This window comes from Pteropus medius, unplaced genomic scaffold (genome assembly GCF_902729225.1).
Source record: "Pteropus medius unplaced genomic scaffold, Ma_sr-lr_union100, whole genome shotgun sequence".
Taxonomy (NCBI): Eukaryota; Metazoa; Chordata; class Mammalia; order Chiroptera; family Pteropodidae; genus Pteropus; species Pteropus medius.
In genome coordinates this window covers 3,963,735-3,975,835 of record NW_024343578.1, presented here as the reverse complement: position 1 = coordinate 3,975,835, position 12,101 = coordinate 3,963,735, and the positions used below count along the sequence as shown (strand labels likewise).

General features: G+C 40.9%; 1 pseudogene; it reads left to right on the top strand.

Annotated features, from left to right (window-relative positions):
* The first annotated feature begins 10,639 nt into the window (after positions 1-10,639).
* LOC120606361 (uncharacterized) lies at positions 10,640-10,757 on the top strand (annotated as a pseudogene).
* Positions 10,758-12,101: the final 1,344 nt, after the last annotated feature.

Below are 12,101 nucleotides of genomic sequence, written 5' to 3'. Positions count from 1 at the left end.
GTCAGCATTTTCTACCAATATACCAGATGACTGAGCTTCTCTGTCCAGTTTGGTTGTACACTGGCTTATCTTTACAGCACATGTCAAACTGTTAGGTAGTCAGACCTGAGCAACAGGAGAACAAAGGAGTGGAGGCCCAACCCAGAGACCTCCCAAAGAATACCCCATTGGTAAAGAATCACTCCTGCAGCCTAAGAGACAAAGGACTAGAGGGCCATAAATCTATAGCTGGTTTAATCCAGCCACAGATGCTTGCACAGAAGGTACTACCCTAACCTGCCCACAACCTCAGTCATTATACCATCATTATAATATCATCCCCATGTCCAGAAGTTCATGAATCTAATTATAACAGACTGAATTTTAGGTAAGCACATGCACCGTAGGCAGAGAATAGTTATACGGCAGCCACATGTCAATCAAAATGACCTCAAGTGTCAATCACTTAGGAATACCTTTGTAACCATCCACCCATAGTACAGACCTTCCACCTCCTCCTTCCACGGGTCTCTTTCTTTGCTGTAACCCACTCCTCACGGGAAGCGTATCCTCGTTTCCATGCGGTTAGCCAGTTTAAGTGTGACCTGTTTCTACCTCAAAATGTTCCTTTAATAAATCTTACCTCTCATAACTGTCGCTGACTTGGAATTCATTTCTTCGTCAGGGATAAAGAACTGAGACTCACGTGTTACCAGAGCTCCAATCGCCCCAATGGTAACAAAACCATGAACAAAATGACATACAACAGAATATATCACGCTAGGCCTTGGAAAGCTTGTAAGCGAGGGTAGAAACCCATGATGCTGAGATTGCAAGAAGCAGCGGAAGCTCCATTTCCCCCAAAGGCAGAGAAACACAGAGCTCCTTCCAGAAACACCCATGAAGGACCAGAGTCTAAAGCATTTATCTACTGGCTTTCCTCCCACTGGTTCAGAGCTGTCCCTTGGGAAGTTACTCCCCTAAATTCCCAGGTGGGGATTGTCCTGTGCTGGATTAAGCCCCAGGCAGAAAGCTAACTCTTTAAAGTAAGACACTTGCTAGTGGCAAGTAAGTCTGAGCGTTCACAAAACTAGCCATCATGGCCACAGCAAAACCAAAAGTGGGCCCAGAGTTGAAGCACAGGCATTTGCTACAGCTCCAAAGGCAAACTGTAAATTAAATGACTTTAATCTCAGCACCTCGTTTCCATTCTCATATTAAATACTCCCCATTGACCCTGGGTCCCACCAGTGTCAATTCCTGCTATGATGTTGCATAAAACATTTTAGTTAGCTATGACTTCCCACCCTAACCCCTAAGGCATTTGCCCAGTAAAGGAGTCATCTTAGGTTCAGCCCTGGGGCTCATCAGACAAGAACTCCGAGAGGGGAGAGAGAAGTAGCACAAATATAGGTCATTTTACATTCAAATTTCTCCCCCTACAAATAATTTCTTCCCAAAGTGCAGACTCACCTCACTGAAGGATGGACTCACAGAGACTTGGCACTTCAGATGAGACAGGTTTACGAGCCCTGACTCATACCACGGTGACTTTTTTACCACTGCAGTAGGATAGGCTCCCATTGTGACTAAGCATCATAGAGCAACGACAGATAAACTTACACCTGAGCCCCAGCTTTGCGTCTGCCACACTGCAGATAGATTTCAGACTGGTGAGAAGAGTCCACCTTCACCCGCTACAAACAGCTAATCATTTAAGTCTCTGGTCTTCAGACTGCGATGTGTATCAGAATTACCTGGAGCGCTAAGAATGCTCCGAGACCTCTGCTTGTAGAAGCAGGAAGGGGCCTGAAAGTCTCGACCAGTTTCTCAGGAGTATCTGATACTCACCAAAGTTTAAGAACCTGGGCCACAGTGTCTCAAATTTTATTGTGCATATGACTCACCTGGGGATCTTCTTCAACTAAGACTGATTCATCAGGCCTGCTGTGGGGGCTGAGAGTCTGCAGCTCTCACGGGCTCCCAGGTGGTACCAATACAACGAGTCCACAGGCCAACTTTGAGGAGCCAGGGCATAATTGCCTCAAGATGGCTCCACTAAGATTCTACAAGAGCCGATTATCTGGGTACTGTTCTTCTGGCCTCTTGGTTCCCCACAGTGCATGTGGCTAGCAGTGACCTTCTATACAGGTATCTGTACAGGTACAGGGACAGAAAAAAATAATTCTTGTTGTGTTGCTTTCATTTTTTTTTGGAAATTTACTAACATATTTAATCCAATATATCTAAAAAATTATCTTTTCGACGTGTAATCAATACAAGTTAACAATGATATTTTTTTCCTGGTACTAACTCTTAGAAATTCACATTGCAAATAATAGCCATGTGTGGCTGGTGGCCACTATATTGGATTACCACTGCACTCATTCTCTGGCTTATATCACAATCTGGAAATTCTTCTATAACCTATCCATTTATTTTCAGGCACTGCATGCTCCTAGTTTTTGAGCCAAACTCAGCATTAGAACGCATCACTCTCAACCAAAGACAGAAAAATTGACAAACATCACTGAAGATTTTTTTCTTTTTTTTTTTTTTTGCCTCTAGCTTTTCAGTGGCCTCCTGGGAAGTCTGAGGCAACCAACTGTCCCAATTTAACTGATACTGTCTCAGTTTTACCACTAAAAAGCCCACATCCCAGAAAACACCTCAGGTAAGCCAGCAGAGTTGGTCATCCCTGAAAGTCTGTTCCTGCACAGATCACTCCCTGACTCCAATGAGGACCTTTTACTCATTGGGAAAGCTCTTAGGTTCAGCCCAGGGGAGAAAATGTGTTCAGGTCCCCTCTCAGGAGCTAAACATCCATACATAGGGCTTACATCATGGTCAGACTCCAGGGCCCCTCCAGACCTCTGGGGCCTCAACAATTAGTACAGCCTCTCTCTATTGTCATCACCCCTGGTTCTGATAGTGACTCTGAACCTCAGTTTATCTCGCTGGATTTCGTGGGCATTGTAAGAATGTGAAAGCACTTGGAAAGCTGTGAAGAATTCAGTAAACATATCTACTATTAATACTTATTGAGCAAGTATTATATGCTAAGCTCTGAGCTAAGAGTTTTACATTCATCATAGGATTTAATGCTTACAACAACCCTATGAGGCAGGTACTATTATGTCCCCATTTTACAGATGAGGAAACTAAAGTTCAGAGAGATTAAGTAATTTGCCGATGGTCACACAGCTTATTAAGTTTCAGAGGTGTGAATTGAACCTAGAGCTCTGACTCCAAAGTCCACAAAAACAACAAAACAGAAGAGAAAGACGTGAGAGTGGGAATATGCATAAATGGCAAGGCTAATCTCCACATTGTGAGAAAAATGCCCTAAATGTAATGCCCTTGACAAAAAAAGAAAAATACAGCAACAAAAATTTTCAGAAGCATTTAAGACAACAGTATACATTACTGTCTTCAAACGAGTCTAAAGAAAGGATTTACAGAAACTTGTGAGTCCTATTCAGACCTCTATCCCAGCTCTTAGTAAGAGTACTTGCTGGTCGCTCTGCCTTAGAACACTGGCTCCTGATCTTCAGGTAGATGGAAACTGTCTAAACATCCAGATCTCAGCTCAAATGCGAATCCCTCCACAAGGTCTCCACTTACTAACTTATCTAAACTTCCACCCCTCACCTCACTCACTCATTACCCTGCTTCATTCTGGTTGCAATACTCATCGGAGATTGGCTATTACCAAATGATTATGTGTTAATTTCTCCCTCTTTATATAAGCTAATGGAGCAGGGGCCTTGTCAGCCTTATTTATCACCATGCCCTGGGGGCCTAGAGCAGTGTCCAGCACATGTCAAGCCCTCAATCTTTTGTTGATTATTGAACAATCACGGTACCTGAAAAATTGTGGAACATATTGTCAATAGAGGGGAAAGAAACCTCCATGTGATTTTTTTAGTGGCCTGCGATCAACACAAAATAAGATTTGGTGAAAGGGCAAATTTTCTTAGTACTGTTGCATCCTCATTTACAAAGTGATCAAACCACAAGAGCTATACTGAAATCTTCTTTTGCTGTGCTAGTTTTCACTCTGCTTACAGACTGGAGCTTATAGATTTCAATTACAAAAGCATCACCACAAGTGACAGTCCTCAAATTCCTTGGCTCTGTAGAAGTCAAAACCCAAGTCAAAAACACCTTCACTGATCTGGTTGTGTTTTGAACCATTTCCATAGAAACAAAGAATTCCTAGCAGAGGCTTCCTAACTTTCAGCAATTATCTTAAGGTCTGATTAGCATTTTAAATGTCACCTGTATAAATTAAAATTGTTTACAGCTCATAATGTCATTATTTTGTGATTCATGACTTTGCTGTAACTAGCCAAAACTCACTTTTTGGAAAATCCTAAATGTTACCTGATGAATTAGGCCTGGCAAAATCTCTCTCTTGGTTCCAACATCTAGCTTTTCTTTTTATTCTTCACTGTGGAAACTCAGCTTCCTTCCTTGGAACACTTTGAGTATTGGGGGTGTCAAACTTGGCAGGGAGAATGTTTGAAAACAGTTCTTTTGGTTATGTAAGTTACTCAACACAATCTACTGCTGGTTTCAAGAAAACAAATGAAGATTTCCGAGTATAACACTGTATCAGTCAAGTACTACTCATCAAGTAAAGTACATGTTGCTTTCACAGGGATTGGAGGATGGTATGATTTTTGGAGGTCACCTCTACTCCTGGTTATTTTTTACCAAAACCAATATTTAAAATAGCTCCTTTTATGCATCATTTCTCTATGCCCCTTGCATTTCACTGATTTACTTTGTACAGTGGCATTTCATGCTTCTCTGATCAAAGACAGCTGGGCTGTGAGTCACTTGAACAGGAATCCCAAACTTTACTCCACTACTTAAAGCTCTAGGACCTTAAACAAGTCCCTTAGCCACTTTTTGCCTCCATTTTCTCATGTCCTACCCTGCGCAGGGAACAAAACATAGTCTCTGCCCTCAGTCTAGCTGAACACTCAGACTGACCTAGGAGGCAGCTGGAGAGTCAGCCACAAATACGCCTCCCAGCACCAGTGATCTTCCTAAACTTCCACTGCCCTGCTTTTAACTCTCTAAAGCATAGGCCTTCTTCTGTAAATGGCCATATAGTAAATATTTTTGGTTTTGCTGGTCATATGTTCTGTGAAGGGCCATATAGTAAGCTTTTTCTGTAAAGGGCCATATAGTAAATATTTTTGGGTTTGCAGGTCATATGTTCTCTGTCCCAATTACTCAATTCTGCCCTAGTCTCATGAACATAGTCATAGATGATATAGATACTCATGGGCATGGCTGTATTCCAGTAGGACTGCTCACTTCTCTAGCCCCATCTCCTACCAATCCGCCCCTCCTCTGCCATGCTACAGCCACTAGGTCCCTTCTTTTAGTTTCTGGAACATTCCAAGCTTGTTCTCTCTTGCCTTGGGGGCTTTTCACTAGCTATTTCCTTTTGTGGGCAGTTCTGTTCCCACATCAGCAAATTCATGGTTCCCTCTGGCCATCCATCTCTCAGTTTATCATCATCAACTCAGGGAGGCTTTCATGACCACCCAATTGGTCAGCTACTGTTTAAAAACTATCCTTGCTTTATTTTCTCACAGTTCTCAGCACTCTCTGATGCTATGAAGGATTCTGTTCTTACAATAATGGCTATGGATACAGACAATTGATATTTTCTCAGTCTTATATGTAAAGATTAGCAAACTTTTTATCTTATCTATTTCTTTGTTTTTTTAATTCCTTTTAATTGTGGTAAAATTCACATAACAAAACTTACCATCTTAATCACTTTTAAGTATATACTTCACTGGCATGAAATATATTCACATTGTTGTACAACCATCACCGCCATCCACCTCCTGAACTCTTTCCATCTTGAAAAACTGAAACTCTGTACCATTAAATAACTCCCCATTCCTCCCTTCTCTCCCTTCCCCCCACAGATTCTGGCAACATCTTTTCAACTTTTAACATTAAAATTTACCAGGCAGCATCAGATTAAACAATTTCACCACCAAATTTCCACCCACAAGTTCCTTCAGTATAGATTCTGGAGCCACTATTGAGATCTGATATTTACTTATCTACTTTTCGTTTGTTCTTTCTCTCTTCCTCCTATGGTGTAAGTTCCATGAGACCAGGAATCTCCCTTTTTCCTCACTGGATGGCAAATGCCTAGAACAGGCTAACACAGAGCAGGGGCTCAGCAAATGTTGACTGAATGAGTGAACAAAGACATGAACCACTGCCTTTGTGGGTGGATTACACCTTGAGCTGCAGTCACCAAAGGCTTTGGATATGTAAAGAAGAGAGATAATTTCAGCTCAGGCTAACAGCAGAAAACATAAGCTCTGGGAGGCCTGGATAATTGCATCAGCACAGCAATGTATCAGCAGGTAAAGAAGGAAAGAGGAGGAGGCTGGTAGGTAGGAGTGCAGGGAGAAGGGAGAATGAGAATGCACTGGAATTTCTGAAGAATAGGCTTTTGAGAACCCTGGAAAGAGCTGAGGAATTAGGAAGTTAGATTGTTAAAGATCTAGGAAGTGTGGTCAGTCCTGTGAACCTCTGATTCTTGACCAGGAAACGTCATAGTGCCAGCTGATGTATAAAGGAAAATGTCATTTGCAGCCTTATGAATATCAAGGTGAGAGGGGGTGGGAGTCAAAGTGTCACATCCCTCATAAAAAAACTTCATTTTCAAAACTTCAGCAAGAACCACAGGCAAATGTTGACATTTCCATGGTAGAAGCCTTATCACAATGAATCTTCCCAAAAAGTAGAGAGAAACTAAAGGTACATCTGCCAAGATTTACAGAACGATTGATCTTTCCTACCCAAGAAGAAAAAGAATAAGAACTATCCCATGGAACAAGCATCTTCCTGATCTCAGCTCTGGCCTCCAGGGCCTCTGTTCCTATGACCCTGGGCTTTGACCAGATAGATGAGAGGCTGATCAACAGTGTGTAGGCTGAGGGCTATATATGCCTCTGCCCAGGAGAGATCATTCACAAAGAATGTGACTCATCAGCCAGCTCTGATCATGACTGCACGCAGCAGGCCTCCAGGAGCCCTGACTCATTCACAAGCCACAAGAAGATTGTTTAAAAGTGGTCGAAATCTTACAGCAAATTTATACAAACAGAAGCAGATCTGGCATGAGATTTACTGACATCAGCTGGACTTATTCATTGATTCAGATAGTGTCCTTTCATCGTTGGTCTTATGTGTATTATCTGCCTAGAAGTATTGTTCCTGCCGGGGTTAATAAGCCTTCACTGAAAACAGTATATGTAGATGATCCTATTAGGCAATAAGGTTGGATAACTACACATTTGAGCTCCAAGTTCTTGAATTCACAGTTTAGTAGGGGGAAGTTAGCTCAATTCAGCCAGGATTTGTTAGAAAGATGGTATTAGAAGAAAATTTAGAAACCATTTACAGGCATACATCAGAGATATTGTGGGTTCAGTTTCAGACCATCACAATAAAGTGAGAGTCACAGTAAAGCAAGTTGTCATCTTTCTATTGGTGAATGGTCTTCTTTCAATTTGTAAAAACACAACATCTGTGAAGTGCAATAAAGAGAAATATACCTGTTGTCCCATCTGCTCATGGTGCAAATAAGGAAACTGATTGGCTGAGGTTAAAGTTAAGGAAACTAACACACAGCTAATTATCGGAATCACAGGCAGAGGTCTTTGAACACTGATTGTTACTGAGCCGCCCACTAGGAGGGTTTGGATGAAACAAAGGCTTCTGCTTTCACTGCGCTTAAAGAACTTTCAAGAGACTGGCCTGACATATAAGTAAGAGTGTTAACATAAGAAATGAGTGATGGATGTGGTAAATAGAAAATTCAGAGAAAAAAACCTCCCAGAGAGGACCATAGTCAGGGAAGATCTCTTGGAGGAGAGGATGCTTGGTCTGAGCCTTGAAGGAAGAGAGAAATTGAGACAAAGGAGTGAAACATGAGAAAGCAGCAGTGCAAAGTCTGAAAAAGGCAGGACAAAGAGCCTAGAGAACACTCCTCTGTAGAACAGCATCAACAGTTGAGACCACCAAAAGGTACAACTCTGAGCAATCTTGGGCCTCTTGTTATACTGGTGCATGCTTAACAGCCAGCTCTTGGGGGAGGGGGGAGCCCTAATTTTTAGCCTCTACCAGTCATCATGGTGTAAATACTCCCTCCATAGCTGATATCAAAGATGACTAAGTTTAACAACAGTTTCACACATTTTCTGAAAATTTAAGTATTGGCTCTTGCAAGCAGCTTCAGCACACTACTGCCTGGACCCTCTCTGTTTACAAGGATTCTTCTCTCCTAGTGTTTTTATAATACCTGTCCTTTACTGAGCAGTTATGGGTCAAGATCTGTGCTAACACTTGTCATGTATTATTGTCTTAATGCACGTCCAAGCAAGTGCAATCGGGCAAGTGAAAGATATAAAAGGCATACAAATATGAAATGAAGAAGTCAAACAGTCACTATTTGTAGATGACATGATTCTCTATGTAGGAAATCGTAAAAACTCCACAAGAACACTATTAGAAGCGATAAGCAAATACAGTAAAATTTCTGGATACAAAATCAATGTTCGAAAATTCATAGCATTCCTATGCTTTAATAATGAACTGTCAGAAATAGAAGTGGAAAAAATAATTCCTTTTGCAATTGCAACAAAAAGAATAAAATACCTAGGAATAAATCTAACGAAATATGTGAAGGACCTATATAATGAAAACTATAAAACCCTATTAAAAGAAATAGAAGAAGATACAAAAAATGGAAAGATATTTCATGTTCTTAGATTGGAAGAAGCAACATAGTTCAAATGACCATATCATACAGTGGAGAAAAGAAAGCCTCTTCAACAAATGGTGCTGGGAAAACTGGAAAGCCGCCTACAAAAGAATGAAGCTAGACTGTCGTCTATCATCACACGCCAAAATTAACTCAAAATGGATTAAGGACCTGAATATAAGACCTGAAACAATGAAATGCATAGAAGAAAACATAGGAACGAAACTGAAGAACCTTGGACTTAAAGAGGATTTTATGAATTTGACCTCAAAAGCAAAGGAAGTAAAAGCAAAAATAAATGAATGAGACTATATCAAACTAAAAAGCTTCTGCTCAGCAAAAGAAATCATCAACAAGATAAAGCGACAACCATCCAAATGGGAAAATATATTTGCAAGCAACACCTCCGATATATCCGATATGTTTGGCCTAATATCCAAAATATACAAAGGACTCATATAACTCAATAACAACAAGAAAACAAACGATCCAATCAAAAAATGGGCAGAGGACCTGAACAGACACTTCTCCTAGAGGACATACAAATGGCCTACAAACATATGAAAAGATGCTCAACATCGCCAGCTATTAGGGAAATGCAAATCAAAACCACAATGAGATACCATCTCGCACCTGTTAGAATAGCTATAATCTACCGGACAAATAATAACAAATGTTGGAGAGGATGCAGAGAAAAAGGAACCCTCATACACTGCTGGTGGGACTCCAAACTGGTACAGCCACTATGGAAAACAGTATGGAGGTTCCTCAAAATAAGATTTGATCTACCATATGATCCAGCAATCCCTCTACTGGGTATTTATCCCAAAGACTTGAAACCCATATCCACAAAGATATTTGCACACCGATGTTCATAGCATTATTCATGGTGGCCAGGACATGGAAGCAACTGAAGTGTCCTACAATAGATGATTGAATAAAGAAGCTGTGGTACATATATACAATGGAATATTACTCAGCCATAAGAAGAGATGAAATACTGCCATTTGCAACAACGTGGATGGACCTCAAGATAATCATCCTAAGCGAAATAAGCCAGACAGAAAAAGTTGAAAATCATATGCTATCCATTATACGTGGGATATAAACCTAAAAGCAACAAATGAACAAGACAAACAAACAGAGACTCATGGACATGGACAATAGACTAGTGGTTACCAGAGGGTAGCGAGGGAGGAGGGAGGTAGACAGGGTAAAGGGGGTCAAATATGTGGTGACAGAAAGAAATCTAACTATGGGAGGTGAACACAGAGTATAAATATACATATGCCTTACTGTTAAAACGTACAGCTGAAACTTACTGGATTTCGTTAACCAATGTCACTATAAAGAAAAAATAAAATAAAATAAAAATAAAAAGAGTCAGCTATAAGCCATTAACAGTTTACACTCATAACAGATAAGGGATACGTGTATCAGCAGGGTAAATGGGATCTGGGCTGGGAACCAAGAATGTCTATTTCAGACAGGTATCCAAACTAACTCCATAATCAAAATAATTTCACTTTTGCCTAATCATCCAATCACAGTAATTTCTCAGCATGGTTAGATGTATGGGAAGTCTTACAACCCAATTCCTGGATAAAGATTTCACATCAGCCACAAACTCAAATGTTTTGAGTAAAACAGCTATGAAGACTCATAGAGCCACAAAATTTCTCAGGAGGAATTGAAATGCAAGTTTGTCTTCATGACTCTAAAGATCTATTAGATCAAGGACTGTGTTTTAGTCACTGTGGGTTCCTGGATACTAAGACAATACGTGGCACAAAGTAAGCGCTTGATAAACGTATTGATGAATTGGATATTTAAGAATCCCTCAAAGTCTTCGGCCACACCACCCTGAACGTGCCCGATCTCGTCTTATCTCGGAAGCTAAGCAGGGTCAGGCCTGGTTAGTACTTGATGGGAGACCACCTAGGAATACCAGGTGCTGTAGGTGTTTAAAAAAAAGAAAAAAGAATCCCTCAAATAAGGTGATCAACTCATCCCAGTTTGCCCAAAACTATCCAGTTTTAATACTCTAAATCCAACATTCTGGGCACCCATCTCAGTCCCAGGCAAATCAGGACATCTGGTCACCCTACCTTGAGTCTCCCTGCTTCTGTGTTATGGCTACATTCAAATCCATTTAATCCCCTCATCTTCCCTAAATGTTTTCCAAAAGAGAAACTTATAAAACTCCATGGGTAAAAAATTATAGGAAGTTCTTCAAACTGTCTAATATAAAGTCTCCTGCTACAATTTGGGTCATTTTTCCTTTTCTTGTCTTCAATAAAAACACCACCCTAACCACACCCAAAACTTGACATAGGCAATATTAGCCTGTAGTCCCCGCATTCTACCTTCCTGCTCACCCACTAGGGTAGCCAGTGTCCTTAGGTGGATCTCTGGATGACCTCAAAACTCTGCTTCAAGTTTGAAAACAGGCCAGCCATACCTATGACTCCAGAAATTTTTTTCTACATTCTCTCCATCAAAATTATTTGTCCTGTGTCATACTCCCCCAGATAAATAGTAATGATTTGGTCCTCAGAATAACAATGATTTAGCCTAGTTAGAACAATAGAAACATAAGCACTGGGGCAGTTTTTTGTTCCCTGTTAGACTCTCAAATTAGGCTCTGTCAGCAGAGACCCTTGGTGTGTATAACAATATTAACATAATCCAAACAAGGTTAAGGAATAAATGGATCAAAATGAACGATGAGGTGGGGATTACTGTTTTGTATGACCCAAAAGTCAGGGCTTGTTTGGGTTTCCCTGACTCTGCTGTCCTCTACCTTGTCATCTTTCCAGACAAACTCTGTTTATGGAAGAGGAACTATGTCACTGGCAGAGTGAGACTTTCATTCTCCTTGCTGCCCACACTGCCACAGGAATAGAGATCCCCTCCTTTCCAAAATCCATACACCAAATATTTCAGAGGGACTTGGTTTGCCCCCTTTGAGGAATGTGCTTGTCCTGAACCAGTCACTCTGGCTGAAGATAGTGGAAACCTTTGATTGGTCAGGTTGGGGTCATTTGCCTCCTGTGTAGCAAATGAAGGAAAGTGGAGAGGAAGAGAGGAAGGGTTGGGTTGGGGGCTGACAAAAACTGAAGCTGTGTAATCCCATCTACCTGGCTCCATACTTTACCTACCAATAGCATTTTGCCTCATCACCATTCTTATTCCATCATAAAATACTCTGGTGAAGGCCCTGGCGCCTTAATTAGAATCCCCTGGGGAAAAAGGTAAAATGTACTATTAAAAATAATAATGGCCTGTGAAGAATTTAAAAAGTCAA